The sequence below is a fragment of the Zootoca vivipara genome, chromosome 4 (assembly GCF_963506605.1).
Source record: "Zootoca vivipara chromosome 4, rZooViv1.1, whole genome shotgun sequence".
In the NCBI taxonomy this organism is placed as follows: Eukaryota; Metazoa; Chordata; class Lepidosauria; order Squamata; family Lacertidae; genus Zootoca; species Zootoca vivipara.
Window position 1 is genome coordinate 96,664,450 of NC_083279.1, and position 15,074 is coordinate 96,679,523.

The 15,074-nt window shown below is 48.1% G+C and overlaps 1 pseudogene; it reads right to left on the minus strand.

The window, feature by feature from the left end:
- Positions 1-15,074, minus strand: part of LOC132592032 (zinc finger protein 850-like) — a 127,408-nt pseudogene that overhangs the window by 20,162 nt on the left and 92,172 nt on the right.

Genomic DNA, 15,074 nt, shown 5'->3' on the forward strand with positions numbered 1-15,074 from the left:
CAGGGGGTCTCCTGGCTCTTGGGGACAAGCAGGGAGGGTGGCTTCTGACAAAAGGAGAGGGAGCCACCGGTGGCTCCTCCTTATCCTGACTCACCCGTGCCTCTTGACCTCCCTCCTCCCACTTGCCTCCATCCTCTTCTGCCTCTGATTCTGGACTGCATTCTGCCACAGAGTCTCCCAGTTCACTAAGCCCTGTTAGCCCTTCAGCTTCTGACACCTCCTCTTCCCAGGCTTCTCCCTCTTCCCCCTCTGACCACCCATCCTTCTTCTACCTCCACTTCTTGGGCTCTGAGCCATCTTCCCTTCTTGGTTCCCCGGCTGCATCCTCCCACCATTCCTCTGTGCCCAACCAGTCCATGACATTGCTCCATCCCTCGGCCCCTGTCCCCACAAGGCAGCTTCCCCTGACCTGATCTGGTTCCACAGCTGCTGCTTCCCTTCTGCCCCCATGAATAGACGGATCATGAGGTCTTGCCGGCATCATTCTGTCACCTGCAAGAGAAAAAAGGTAAACAGGTCGCCAGGAGTGCCTGCTTCTCTCACAGGTGAAACAGGGCATCTCTAACTACAGATGGGCCTTTGAGAAAGCCTTACCTGCTGAGAACATTTAGACGTTTGTGCCCATTTCATATGTTTGCTGTGCAGAAATACATCTCCCCTCCCCTGGACCCTTGTTCCCAATTGTCTCCCTCCAAAACAACATGAAAAGAACCATCAGATGAGTTGGGAAAAGAACAGAATGAGGCCAAATGGAGAAAAACCACCTTCCTCCTAACCTACTGAGAGCGTTTGGAAGTTTGTGCCCATTTCATATGTTTGTTGTGCAGAAATACATCTCCCCTCCTCTGGACCCTTGTTCCCAACTGTTTCCCCCCCAAACAAGATGAAAAGAACCCTCAGATGATTTGGAGCTCCAACAGAATGAGACCAAACAGAGAATAACCACCTTCCTCCTTACCCAGCGGCCTCTCTCTGGTGTCCAACGGAGGCCTCTCTGCCTCACAGGAATCCAGCTCCATTTCTGCAAAATGGTCCTTTCCCTGAAAAAGAAACAAGGATTCAAAAGAGAGAATGGTGAAGAATATTAGAAAGAGAATGTCAAAGACTTCAAGGGTGAGAGATCTCATTCCATGGATGCTTTCCCAGAAAACGGATGGGCCATCAGTTGACCATTATGGGATATTCTCTGTCCTGTTTTGAGCCTTTGGGGAGTATCCAGAGGAAAGTCTCTCTCACCTGCTTTCTCTCCTCTGCCTGACTCAGGAGGAAACCTTCGGCCACGGCCACGGCCTGGGAACTGGTCTCTGCTCCGCATTCTCTCACCCAGCTCTCCATCTCCGGGGGAAGGACAGCCAGGAACTGAACCACCAAAAACAGGGCTTTCCTTCCTAAAAAAGCTAAACATCACTTTCCTCCTCCCTAAAGAAGCTCAACAACTTTTACGTGAACCCCCAAAAAACAGGGCTTTCCTTCCTAAAAAAAAGTTCAACAACTTTGACCTGAACCCCCCCAAAAGGGGATAGATCACTGCCAGTTTTTAACTCTGTGAGTAGATTGCAGTCTCCTGGAAGTTGGCCACCCCTGCTCTAAGAGATCGGAAGGAACCCTTTTAGTCTTCTGCCAATTTCTGTCTGTTGTAATGAAAAAGTCTAGGAAATCCTACAAAGGAAATACATTGTTCTGTTACAGAATTTGTAGGACATGGGTGGGGGTGGGGAAATGGTTCCTTGAGCAAGCATGGATGAGTCTTGCTTGGAACCAGGGCTGGATTGCACCGGATCCCAGACCATGAGCTCTCTTTTTGAAAAGAAAGAGAAGGAGGAAGAAGAGAAGAAATAAGTCTCTAGCGTTCTAGCAATTAACCTGGTTTCTGCTGCCTTCAACCTGGTTTCTGCTGCCTTCCAGTAAATGCATGAAGTCAGAACTGACTGACAAGGGAATCATTTGTATCTTGTGAAAAATGGATGCTTAGCTCTAGTGGGGGACCTCACCCGGGGGTCCTAAGGAGGTAGCTCCCCACCCCCACCCACCCCTGCTTCTGTCTTCTTTCATTGCACTTGGAATCTCTGCCGCTCTCAAGACAGACTCCTTAATGGCTTAATACAGAACTATTGATGCCAAGGTCCCTGGAGGCTCAGTGAGTAGCAGCGCCCATTTCTGCCTGGTTTTCCAGCAACAATTCCTTTGGGACAGAGAGGATGTGGTCCTGGGATGCCATGCTCTGGGTGCGAGGGGATTGCTGCAGTGGCCTCCGTGTGGAGCTGCCCTTGGAGATGATTGGGAAACTGGTTTGCAATGCAGCAGCCAGACTATGTGCTGGGATCCCTCTCTTTATTCCTGGCCTTTCTCTCCCACCTTTCCTTCCTTCCTCCACGTGGTTTTTTTTTTGGGGGGGGCTAGCCCACCTCCTCGAGCAGCTTTGGAAAACCATTTGCACATGTTTCCTCTGTTGTGCAATGACGCTGAGTGATGTCACACAGAGTTAAAACTCCTAGGGACTCCTTTGTTTGAAGAAGAGAGATTTCGTGGGAGTTTGGGATCCTCTGATCTCCAGGAAGGAGAGCGTTGCAGAGCTCGCCCTGACCTGGCTTTGCCCCCCCCCCCCCCGCACGAGCAGATCAGGCCCCCCAGGCACCCTCCCCTGCTGCAGCCCTGGGACCCCCACCGTCTCCCCACTGCACCCTCGGGGGGGGGGGAGAGGAGACTCACCAGATCCCAGGAGGGGACAGCGATGCAGCCCTTGCAGGAGAGACACCAAAGCAACACTCCCCCCTTCCTTGCAGGAAAGGACTGGAGAGGGAGGGGCCTTGGCTCTGGAGGACCTGGCCCCCCTCTTGCTTCCTGTCCTCTCTAGGAAGGGAGCTCGGTTCCCTTTAACCCCTGTCGTTTCCCCCCCCCCTGTCCTCTCTAGGAAGGGAGCTCGGTTCCCTGGCCCCTCCTTGCTTCCTGTCCTCTCTAGGAAGGGAGCTCGGTTCCCTTTAACCCTTGCAAAGCCGAGCTCGCCGAGCTTAGCCCTCTCTCGCTTGGCAGAACCTCGGCTTTTTATTATTATTATTTTATTTAGGGGTCAGCTGCCCCCCTGGCTACGCCAATGCCCAGATATCCTTTTTCTTCGTTGGACTCTGAGCATCTCCCTCTGTTGTCCGGAAATCAGAGGAACAGCTTGCAGGGAAAAGCGCTTTGCAGGAGGCAAGGAACCTCCTTCTCGAATTCAGGAGTGGAGAGAGAGGAGGGGATCCTAGAGTCATCTAGTCCAACCCCCAGCAATGCAGGGATCTCAGCTCAAGCATCCATGGCAGATGGCCGTCCGATCTCTGCTTAGAAACCTCCAAGGAAGGAGAGTCCACCACCTCCCAAGGGAGACCTTTCCCCTGCCAAACTGCTCTTAGATGTCCCTCAAGGCAGCGGGTCCTGAGTTCTAGCACTGCTGAAACCATTGCACTGGCTACCAAGGAGGAACCAAGCAAAGTTCATAAAAAATAAATCCTATTCTCATCATGAATGAGTAATAGTTTCTTATGCACCCTTTTTATGCTACCGTAATCAGGGCCGTCTTAAGCATATCAGGCGCCGTGGTGCGAAGATCCCTCCGGCGCCCCCCTTAGAGAGCAGTGTGGAATTTCTAAGAGGTCAAAACCACACATTCTGGAACAAAACTAATCACAATCTCTGTAGGTTCATATATGCATTTATTACATAACATATGTGAACCCCTTCCACACAAATCATGTTTGAGCACTAACAATTATCTTCCTATGTACATGATCAGAAGAAGAAAAGACAGAGGAGGCTTCACCATGAGCCCACCTGAGACAGGGCACTTCAGCAGGAGGTGACAGATCTGTGTCCTAATGAAATTTACCTTCTTCCTCTCATCCTGATTGGTGCACAATGTCAGGCAGAGCCTGGAAGGAACAGCACCCAAGGGAAGGGAAGTAGTGGAAGGGAGAGAGTAGAGGGGGAACCCTGTTGAACCGAGAAGAGCATTATTCAGCAGCATTGGGCAAACAAATCTTACAAGAAAACTGAGAAGAGTTTTAAACAATGAGTAGAAAATATGAAATGGGCAGTAGCATTTAAGACAATATTGAGAGGCTTAAGAGAAGATGCCAGGTAAGAGTGGTACCATGACTGTCACATGTGAACTGACCCTGTACATATGATTAAGAAGGTCTACTGAATCACAGGAAAAGGTTAGTCTGTTTAGACAAGGTTTAGTAGAATGTTGACCAAAGAAAACAGAATATAAAAGTCAGAGGAAACCCTGTTCCTGCATCACTTCAGTGTGGGACCTATTGTATGAACAAAGCACTTATGAAAATAATTATATTCAGCGCTTTTCTTCTAGAAAGAAGGTGCTGATACTGCAAACCCTTGAGTATCCCCAGAAAAAAAGCACTGATTATATTCCCAGTCATCTTCAGCCACACAGGTATGGCTATGGAGGAAATGAACACTGGATTTCTATCTAAAGATGCACATCAGAGCTCTCAAAAATATATGAGCTCTCTCCGCATGCTGTTTTAAAATCTAAGGTTTAGTTATAGCTATTCAGGAAGGCCAAATGCCTATTGGTCATGCTGGCGATGATTTGATCACCCCTGACAGTCCTTAAGGAAGAAATAAATAAAGCCCAAACACTTGGGGAACTATTATTGATTGACTAAATACCAATTTATCTTATTTTGTATTTTTCATTCTGTGTCACCAAAATGATAGCAATCTCTGTCAAACTTTGTAGAGAAGTGCTTCTCTTATTTTGTTAGCAACTGATGTACACTCATCATGGAAAGCAATTGTATTCAATCACATCTCCCAAAGAGTGATATGACTATGACACACAATGTGTTGGCTATCAACTCACATTTTACTAATTCTAGTAAGATATATAGTTTCAAGGAAGGTGTTATGAGGTCACACTGTGTTGTGTAACAGAGGCAGCATCATTCAGATCATGCCAGTTTTCCTTGATGCAACTGATGCTTTGGTACAAGGACCTACTTTAGTGGAAACACTAGAAAAGAGCAACCACATTGTCATACATATGAGGAAGTGAAATTAAAAACAGCATAGAAACAAGCAGAATTATTGGAGGTATCCACATCAAAGGATCTTGCTAACCTCAAAAGAATTCCTGTTCATCCTTCAACCAATTGTTCTGATAATAATTTTCCATAAGAAGGAAGGAGGTTCATGAACAAATTTGTTAGAAATCCAGCATCTCAGCTTCAAACTTCAATGTGTGCTCTGATTTGCTTGCATAAATTCCATAGAAGCAGGCTTTGTCATTGATTCTGATGTCAGAAATGGTTCTGCTATACAATAGGAAGGGACATGGATCGGGGCGTACCCAGGATCAAAACGGGGGGGGGGGGGCGACAACTGATTATTTGCCATCGCCCTACCTAATTACTGGCTTTTGTTGGTGGTTATAAGTGTCGGAGTGTGTGTTTTTGTAGGTTGTAAGCCACCTTGAATTCATTTGGGGAGTGAAAGACAAGATGCATGTTTTGGTAAGAATTACCTTTTGGTAAGAATTGTCTTTGAATTTATATGGACAGATTTTTGCCAATCGAAGATTGCCTAATGTCAGATGGTGACAAGGAAATTGGGAGGATTTATTTGAAAATATGGTCCTCAAAAATCTGCTGTTTGAATGTAAAACATAGATCCTCCCCCCTCTCCAAAACACATACTTCGGTAATAAACCCTCTCCGTCTGCAACAGCAACCTGCCGTTCTTTCTACCTGTTAAATGAAATGCCAACAAAGCCAGTTGCCTCACCGGGCGCTATCATTCGCACCTGCGCAGGGGTGGCCTGACACGACTCCGTGCCCCAGGGGTACAAAGGACCGCTTCCACACGTGTCTCGCCCAGAGCCTTTTAAAAGCAAAACGGGGCTCGGCGCCACGTTCGCAACAGATGCGGGGCCAGAGCAGGGTCGCCGCCTCCGCCCACAGGCTCCATTCCTCGCAGTTCAAAGCCTGTGTCACAGCCGGGCGGAGGCCGGGCCTACAACGCCCCCCCCCCAGCCTTCGACCCCCGAAGGGAAGCGGCCTCCTCCACCCGCCCAGCGGAATCTCTCCCTCCTGTGTGGCTGCTCTGGGGCCGCCTCTGCCCTTCCCGCGGGGGCCCCAGCCGGGCTCCCGCCGCTTGACGAGTTGCCGTTGGACCGGCTGCCTGGCCGTGCGGTCCTTCCTCCCCCCCCCCCACGGCTCCCTCACCTCGAGCCCCACGGGCTCGCGCTCAGCCCCGGCCAGATGGCTCTTTGCGGTGGTCCAGGCGGAGTCGAGGCGGTGCTGGGGGCGCGCGCTGCGCCGCCCCAGGCTGTCCGCTGATGCCGCCGAAAACGTCGCCGGCGCAGCGGGAGAGAAGGAAGCAGAGGAAAAAAAAATCTCCCGCCGCTGAGCTGGACTCCGCCCCTTCCTTTCATGCTGCCCAAGCAGCTGAGGGCTCCCTGCGCCCCCGGTGGCAGCTTCAGGCACTGCAGGGCTCTTTCCGAGATCTGATCAGCTCCGAGTCTCGGCTCTTCCATGGAGTCCCAGACGGCTCCAGCTCAGCCCGGACTCCCAACCAGGCGCCCTCCGGAGCTTGGCGCCCTGGTGCATTACGCCACCCAGCCCTGCCTTAGAGCCGGCCCTGACCGTAATATACCAAAGTAGGGACCCAGGTGGCGCTGTGGGTTAAACCACAGAGTCTAGGGCTTGCCGATCAGAAGGTCGGCGGTTCGGATCTCTGCAATGGGGTGAGCTCCCGTTGCTTGGTCCCATCTCCTGCCAACCTAGCAGTTCGAAAGCACATCAAAGTGCAAGTAGATAAATAGCGCAAGTAGATAAACCACTGGCAATAATCTTTGAAAATTCCTGGAGAACAGGCGAAGTTCCAGCAGACTGGAGGAGGGCAAATGTTGTCCCTATTCTCAAAAAAGGGGAAATAGAGGACCCAAACAATTACCGCCCAGTCAGCCTGACATCAATACCAGGAAAGATTCTAGAGCAGATTATTAAGCAAACAGTCTGTGAGCACCTAGAAAGGAACGCTGTGATCACTAAAAGTCAGCATGGGTTTCTGAAAAATAAGTCATGTCAGACTAATCTGATCTCATTTTTTGACAGGATTACAAGCCTGGTAGATGAAGGGAACGCTGTGGATGTAGCCTATCTTGATTTCAGCAAGGCCTTTGACAAGGTGCCCCATGATATTATTGTAAAGAAGCTGGTAAAATGCGGGCTAGACAATGCTACTATTCAGTGGATTTGTAACTGGCTGACTGACCGGAGCCAAAGGGTGCTCATCAATGGCTCCTTCTCATCCTGGAGAGTAGTGACTAGTGGGGTGCCACAGGGTTCCATAGCTGCCAAGTTTTCCCTTTTCTCGCGAGGAAGCCTATTCAGCATAAGGGAAAATCCCTTAAAAAAAAGGATAACTTGGCAGCTATGCAGGGTTCTGTCTTGGGCCCAGTCTTATTCAACATCTTTATCAATGACTTGGATGATGGGCTTGAGGGCATCCTGAGCAAGTTTGCAGATGACACCAAATTGGGAGGGGTGGCTAATACCCCAGAGGACATAGCACTCTTCAAAATGACCTTAACAGATTAGACAACTGGGCCAAAGCAAACAAGATGAATTGTAACAAGGAGAAATGTAAAATACTACACTTGGGCAAAAAAAAATGAAAGGCTCAAATACAGGATGGGAGACACCTGGCTTGAGAGCAGTACATGTGAACAGGGCCGGCTCTACGGCCAGGCTGGGTGGCGCTGGGCGCCATGGCGGCAGCCCCGGCCCGCCCGCTGGCTGCTCCGCCACGCAGCAGCGCCATCGGCAGCAGCGCTACGCGGTAAGTCCGCCCGCCCGTCGCGCAGCAGTGCTGGCGGCGGCCGCGCTGCGCTGAGCCCAACCATCCACCGGTCTGCCTGTCCGTCGCGCTGGAAAACGGGGCGGCGGAGGGATCCGTCGCACCACGGCACCAGGGCGCCAAAGGTGCTTAAGACGGCCCTGCATGTGAAAAGGATCTAGGAGTCTTGGTAGACTACAAACTTGACATGAGTCAACAGTGTGATGCAGCAGCTAAAAAGCCAATGCAATTCTGGGCTGTATCAATAGGAGTATAGCATCTAGATCAAGGGAAGTAATAGTACCACTGTATTCTGCTGTGCTCAGACCTCACCTGGAGTACTGTGTCCAGTTCTGGGCACCACAGTTCAAGAAGGATACTGACAAGCTGGAACGTGTCCAGAAGAGGGCAACCAAAATGGTCAAAGGCCTGGAAACGATGCCTTATGAGGAACGGCTTAGGGAGCTGGGTATGTTTAGCCTGGAGAAGAGAAGGTTAAGGGGTGATATGATAGCCATGTTCAAATATATAAAAGGATGTCATATAGAGGAGGGAGAAAGGTTGTTTTCTGCTGCTCCAGAGAAGCGGACACGGAGCAATGGATCCAAACTACAAGAAAGAAGATTCCACCTAAACATTAGGAAGAACTTCCTGACAGTAAGAGCTGTTCGGCAGTGGAATTTGCTACCAAGGAGTGTGGTGGACTCTCCTTCTTTGGAGGTCTTTAAGCAGAGGCTTGACGGCCATCTGTCAGGATTGCTTTGATGGTGTTTCCTGCTTGGCAAGGGGTTGGACTGGATGGCCCTTGTGGTCTCTTCCAACTCTATGATTCTATGATTCTAGGGTCCGCTACGCCGGGAAGGTAAACGGTGTTTCCGTGTGCTGCTCTGGTTCACCAGAAGCAGCTTTCTCATGCTGGCCACATGACCTGGAAGCTGTTTGTGGACAAACGCTGGCTCCCTCGGCCTACAGAGCGAGATGAACACCGCAACCCCAGAGTCGGACATGACTGGACCTGATGATCAGGGGCCCCTTTACCTTTTAATACACAAAAGTATGCCATTTCCCTTTCCATAAATGCTTAATTGCTAATTCAATGGACTGAAAATGTATGGTTGCTTTCATTATGTTTAGGGAAGCTTTTAATATTTGATGGACTATTGGATTTTAATATTTTGTTGGAAGCCGCCCAGAGTGGCTTGGGTAACGCAGCCAGATGTGCGGGTATAAATAAAAAAAAAATATTATTAATTAAATTGATCAGGTGAGTGTTCTCCTTTCGGAAGAGGCATGTGGAATCTCCACGGTTGCTAATAGCATAACGTTGAAAGGCTAGTGAAATATGGGGAGCCCTTGAGCATCTGCTTGGCATGCAGAATGTCCCAGGGTCAACCCCTGACATCTCCTGCAAGGGCTGGGTGAAATCCCTGCCTGAAACTCTGGGGAGCTGCTGCCCGTCAGTGTAGACCAGGTGTCCTCAAACTATATCTCACGGGCTGAATCCAGCCTGCCAGGGTCGTGAATCTGGCCTGCACGGCAATTTAAGAATCTGCCAAGTCTCTGAGGATGAAGGCATCTTGCCATCTGTTCAGTCAGTCCCTGCGCTACGCTGAATGAAAGGCCAGGGCGTTTTGTCCGGGCGTGGGGAAGTGTTGTCTTTTGGCTTGAAGAGGGAAGTTAAGCTTGGCAGAGGAAAGCCGACTTGGGTCAATTCGGTTTCGTTATGTAGACCTTTAAAGGTGGGAGAAGGAAAAGTAGTCCTAATTTTGTGAGTGTCACAGCAGTCTTTCCACTCATGTGATTTACATGCTCTGAAAGTTGGGGTCTGTTTTGACATTTAAAATTTAAAAGGGTGGAGTGGAACCCTCTCGTGACCATCTCGTTAGCCTGGGGAGCCACACTCTGGTTGAAGGTGGCCAGGATTAGCCCCCAAGGCCTGGGGTGTCCCTGAGGAACTGACAGCCTGACTTTAGCCTTTCAGCTGCTGGAGGAAGATCAGCTGTTCCTGCTGGAGGTGATTCAGAACTGCCAGGCAGCTCAGCTCAGGGGCTCCGAACCCTGAAGTGCTCCAAGCAGGAGATGGCCCAAGCCATCCTGGTGAGTGATGGGTGGTGTGGGGGACCCCCCTGGGGAAGTGGGGCAGGGAGGGGCTTTGGGGAAGGGATTGGACCCCTCAGACCTGCTCTGCGCTGGCTGGGCTCTTTGCCCCCCAATCTGCAGTTGCTGGTGACGAAGGATTAGGCAAGGCGTTCAGTGGATTCTTATATTCTCAATTTCTTGTTATGATTCTGATTTCATTTATTACTTTTATTATTTAAACTTTTTTTCTCCTTCCCCCTCACAGCTTTTGCTTTTCTTTTGGTTTATTTCATTGATTTCAACCCGCTGAGATTCTTGACACGGGCTTTCATGGTTATTTATTTATTTGTTTGTTTGTTTTAATTTGATTTGTTTTCATTCTTTATTTTAATATTTTTGTTCTTTTTTAATTTTACATTTTTATTTTGTGCACATTCATTCCTATTTTGTGTATATATATATTTCTTGTTTTGATTCTTATTTCATTTATTACTTTTATTTGATTGATTTATATTTTATTTTAACACTTTATTTTATTTTGCACAAAGCAGCTCAGGCCCTCCTTCCCCCCTCACAACTGTTGCTTTTGTTTTGGTTGATTTTCTTGATTTCAGTCCACTGAGATTCTTGACATGGGTGAGCTATCGTGGTTTGTTTGTTTGTTTTTATTTTTATATTTGTTGTTCTTTAGTTTAATATTTTTTATTTTACCTTTTTATTTTGTGCACATATGCGCCTATTTTGTAAATATTTTGTATATATTGCTTTTGTACAGAGTACTTAGAGTTAGGTGTAGGCTTAGGGCTAGGCTGGGGGTGGGGGTCAGAGTTAGGCTTGGATGGTCTTTTTAGATAGTTTGCTAGTATTATAAGAGAATCCATGACCAGAGGGGATCCTGAGATAAATTTATGAACCCTGCTTGGTATGCCTATTGCCTTTAAACATTGCCCTTCAAATTGAACGTTCCTTCCACATGTTGGTCACTGGAGTTCAATCTTTGTATCAAGTGTATTTTTCCTCCCTCATGACCTTTGTGCATTTATTTATTTTTTATTTTTAAGAGGGCAAATGTAAAGAGAAATTGTATGGCAAGTTTCGGAAGAGTAAAAGGTTGCGTTTGGAAAAAAACACAAAAAGTAGGGGGGGGTTGGCCTCCTCAAATATTTTAAGGGGGGGCAAAGACCCCTAGATGGTGCCTACTCCCTACACCTACATGTCTCCGGGGGGTCACAACATAAAAGCACAAGATAAAAGCACAAAACACCACATTAAAAGGGTGGAGTGGAACTGGATATTGACCATCTCGTTAGCCTGGGGAGCCACATTCTGGTTGAAGGAGGCCAGGATTAGCCCCCAAGGCCTGGGGTGTCCCTGAGGAACTGACAGCCTGACTTTAGCCTTTCAGCTGCTGGAGGAAGATCAGCTGTACCTGCTGGAGGTGATTCAGAACCGCCAGGCAGCTCAGCTCAGGGGCTCCGAACCCTGAAGTGCTCCAAGCAGGAGACGGCCAAAGCCATCCTGGGGAGTGATGGGTGGTGTGGGGGAGCCCCATGGGGAAGTGGGGCAGGGAGGGGTTTGGGGGATGGGGTTGTGCATCTGCTGGAGAGGAAGAGACTACTGGCTCAAGGCATGGGGAGCCATTCCCATAGAAAGCCAAGCTTTGAGAGAACCAGAACAGGGATGGGACCCCTCAGACCTGCTCCCCGCTGGCTGGGCTCTTTGCCCCCCACTCTGCAGTTGGTGGTGGTTGATGAAGGATTAGGCGAGGCGTTAAGTGGATTCTTATATTCTCAATTTCTTGTTATGATTCTGATTTCATTTTTTACTTTTATTATTTAAACTTGTCCCTTTTTTCTCCTTCCCCCTCACAGCTTTTGCTTGTCTTTTGGTTTATTTTATTGATGTCAACCTGCTGAGATTCTTGAGACAGGTGAGCTTTCGTGGTGGTTTGTTTGTTTTTATTTTATCTGCGCAATGTGTGGCCTCCTCAAATATTTTATGACGGGCAAAGACCCCTAGCTGGTGCCTATTCCCTACACGTACATGTCTCCGGATGGTCACAACATAAAAGCACAAAACACCACATTTTAGGAGGGCATTAGATGTCACTCAGCCAAAGGCCTGGTTAAAAAGCTGCCAATTTGCCTGGCTCCTAAAGCTGTATAATGTAGGGTTATCAGACGTCCCCGGTTCCCAGGGACAGTTCCCGGTTTTACCAATCTGTCCATGGCCAAGGATGCCAGTGGCAAGAGGCTCTGTGGCCGCTGCTGTTGCCAGTGCGGACGGCTGGGCTGTGTTAGACGAGAGGCAACATTCCCCCTCCCGCTCCCACCCTCCTCCTCCTCCGTCTGCTCCTCTTGCTGCTGCTGCTTCCGCTTGTTTATTGGTGTTTTGGCGGGAACCTTGCCCCGAGGGCTGAGGGGAGACGTGGAGGGTGCCGGCATATGGTTTATCATGTTCCTTCCCAAACGTCCGAATTTGAGAGGGGTGCAGATGCAAGGAATAAAGGCTAGGCGTTTTATTGCCCGACCAAAGGAGACACCACCCTCCCACCTCCTCGCTTGTAAATAAAAATAAAAATACTCTGCCACATGGCTCCCCCCTCTCCCCACACAGTCTCCCTATTGCATTTTTCTCTACTTAAAGCGTCAGACAGAAAATAGGGGAGGTTCATATTATAATAGCTTTCGTTATCTATCCGTTTGTATTCCTCATGTGCCTTTTTCTGGGACGACCTGACTCTTTGTCCCCTCTCTACCCCCCCCCTTTGTTCCTTCCTTCCTTTTCGGTGACACTTCCAGGAATCCCAGAAAAGGGGGGGCGAACACACACACACACCCCTCCCTCAGTTCCAACCATCCCATCCTAATTTTGCTTTCCCTTCTCTCTCTCCCCCTCCCCACCCTTCACCCATAACCAAGGAACCTGGCTCTGGTTGCCATGTAAACTACATATGTTTACAAAATGATACTCCCTACTAATAATCCAGATGCTACTGTCTTTTAACCCCTTGGCTGCTGCAAAAGAGTGTCCCTGGATTCATTGAAAAAAATCTGGTAATCTCGTTTTTCCGACCTTTGTATGGATTCTTTTATGGGAAGTGAGTTTGGAGCTCTGACTAAAGCTCTTTCCACATTCCACACACTGATAGGGATACTCCGCTGTATGGATTCTTTGATGGGAAGTTAGACAGGAGCTATTGCTGAAGCTCTTTCCACATTCCACACACTGTTTTTTCGGGGGAAGACCCTTACGCCTTTAAGAGTGGCCACCTATTCCCTACACCTACAGGTCTCAGGAAGCTTACAACATAATAACACAACACAAAAACACAAAATACCACATTTAGATCTGGTTAAAAAGGTGCTGATTTGCCTGGCTCCTAAAGCTGTACAATGGTTTTTACGACATTATTATGGATTCTTTTATGGGAAGTGAGAGAGGAGCTCCGACTGAAGCTCATTCCACATTCCACACACTGGTAGGGTTTATCTCCTGTATGAATTCTTTGATGCTTAGTGAGAGAGGAGTTCAGACTGAAGCTTTTTCCACATTCCACACACTGATAGGGTTTATCTCCTGTATGAATTCTTTGATGCTTAGTGAGAGAGGAGTTCAGACTGAAGCTTTTTCCACATTCCACACACTGATAGGGTTTCTCCCCTGTATGAATTCTTTGATGGGAAGTGAGAGAGGATCTATCAGTGAAGCTCTTTCCACATTCCATGCACTGATAGAGTTTCTCCTCTGTATGAATTCTTTGATGCCTAGCGAGACTGGGGCTCACTCTGAAGCTCTTTCCACATTCCACACACTGATATGGTTTCTCCCCTGTATGAATTCTTTGATGCTTAGTGAGAGAGGAGCTATGACTGAAGCTCTTTCCACATGCCACGCACTGATATGGTTTCTCCCCTGTATGAATTCTTTGATGGGAAGTGAGACTGTGGTTGTGACTGAAGCTCTTTCCACATTCCACACACTGATAGGGTTTCTCCCCTGTATGAATTATTTGATGGGAAGTGAGAGAGGAGTTCCTACTGAAGCTCTTTCCACATTCCACACACTGATGGGGTTTCTCTCCTGTATGAATTATTTGATGGGAAGTGAGAGAGGAGTTCCTACTGAAGCTCTTTCCACATTCCACACACTGATAGGGTTTCTACCCTGTATGAATTCTTTGGTGGTTAGTGAGATTAGAGCTCTGACTGAAGCTCTTTCCGCATTCCACACACTGATAGGGTTTCTTCCCTGCATGAATTCTTTGATGGGAAGTGAGAGAGTAGTTATTACTGAAGCTCTTTCCACATTCCACACACTGATATGGTTTCTCCCCTGTATGAATTCTTTGGTGGTTAGTGAGATGGGAGCTCTGACTGAAGCTCTTTCCACATTCCACACACTGATAGGGTTTCTCCCCTGTATGAATTCTTTGATGGGAAGTGAGAGAGTAGTTATTACTGACGCTCTTTCCACATTCCACACACTGATAGGGTTTCTCCCCTGTATGAATTCTTTGGTGGTTAGTGAGATGGGAGCTCTGACTGAAACTCTTTCCACATTCCACACACTGATAGGGTTTCTCCCCTGTATGAATTCTCTGATGGGAAGTGAGATTGGAGCTCTGACTGAAGCTCTTTCCACATTCCATGCACTGATAGAGTTTCTTTCTGATGAGATTTTGTTGATGGGAAGTGGAATGGGAGCGCTGACTGCAGCTTTCTCCACACTCCAATTTTTTACCTGGCTTCTCCTCTCTGAGGATTTTGTCATGGTCACCTTTGTTCTCGATTTCCAATTCATCACAATCTGCAACGGAAACAAAAAAGGGATTAGAGCCTCAGGAACAAATGGAGAAGAACTGAAGGCAGTTGGGGAGGTGTTCATTAGCTGTGTTGTTTATCATTAACCAACATTTTTATTATTAGATTCTGATGAGTTGTTGAATGTTACTTTGTTTGATATATAGTAGTGTTCAAAATTTCTGGAAGACTTTTGGGGGAAAGTGTTTTTCAGAGGGTTGATCGCTCACAACACTTCTTTTGGAGTAATATCATAAAATTATATGTCAATGGAAAGATGATTTAATCAAGAATGCAATCCAACGGACTTCCGGCATGGCAAAATGGCGAGCGGCACGCGACCGTGGAGCTCCT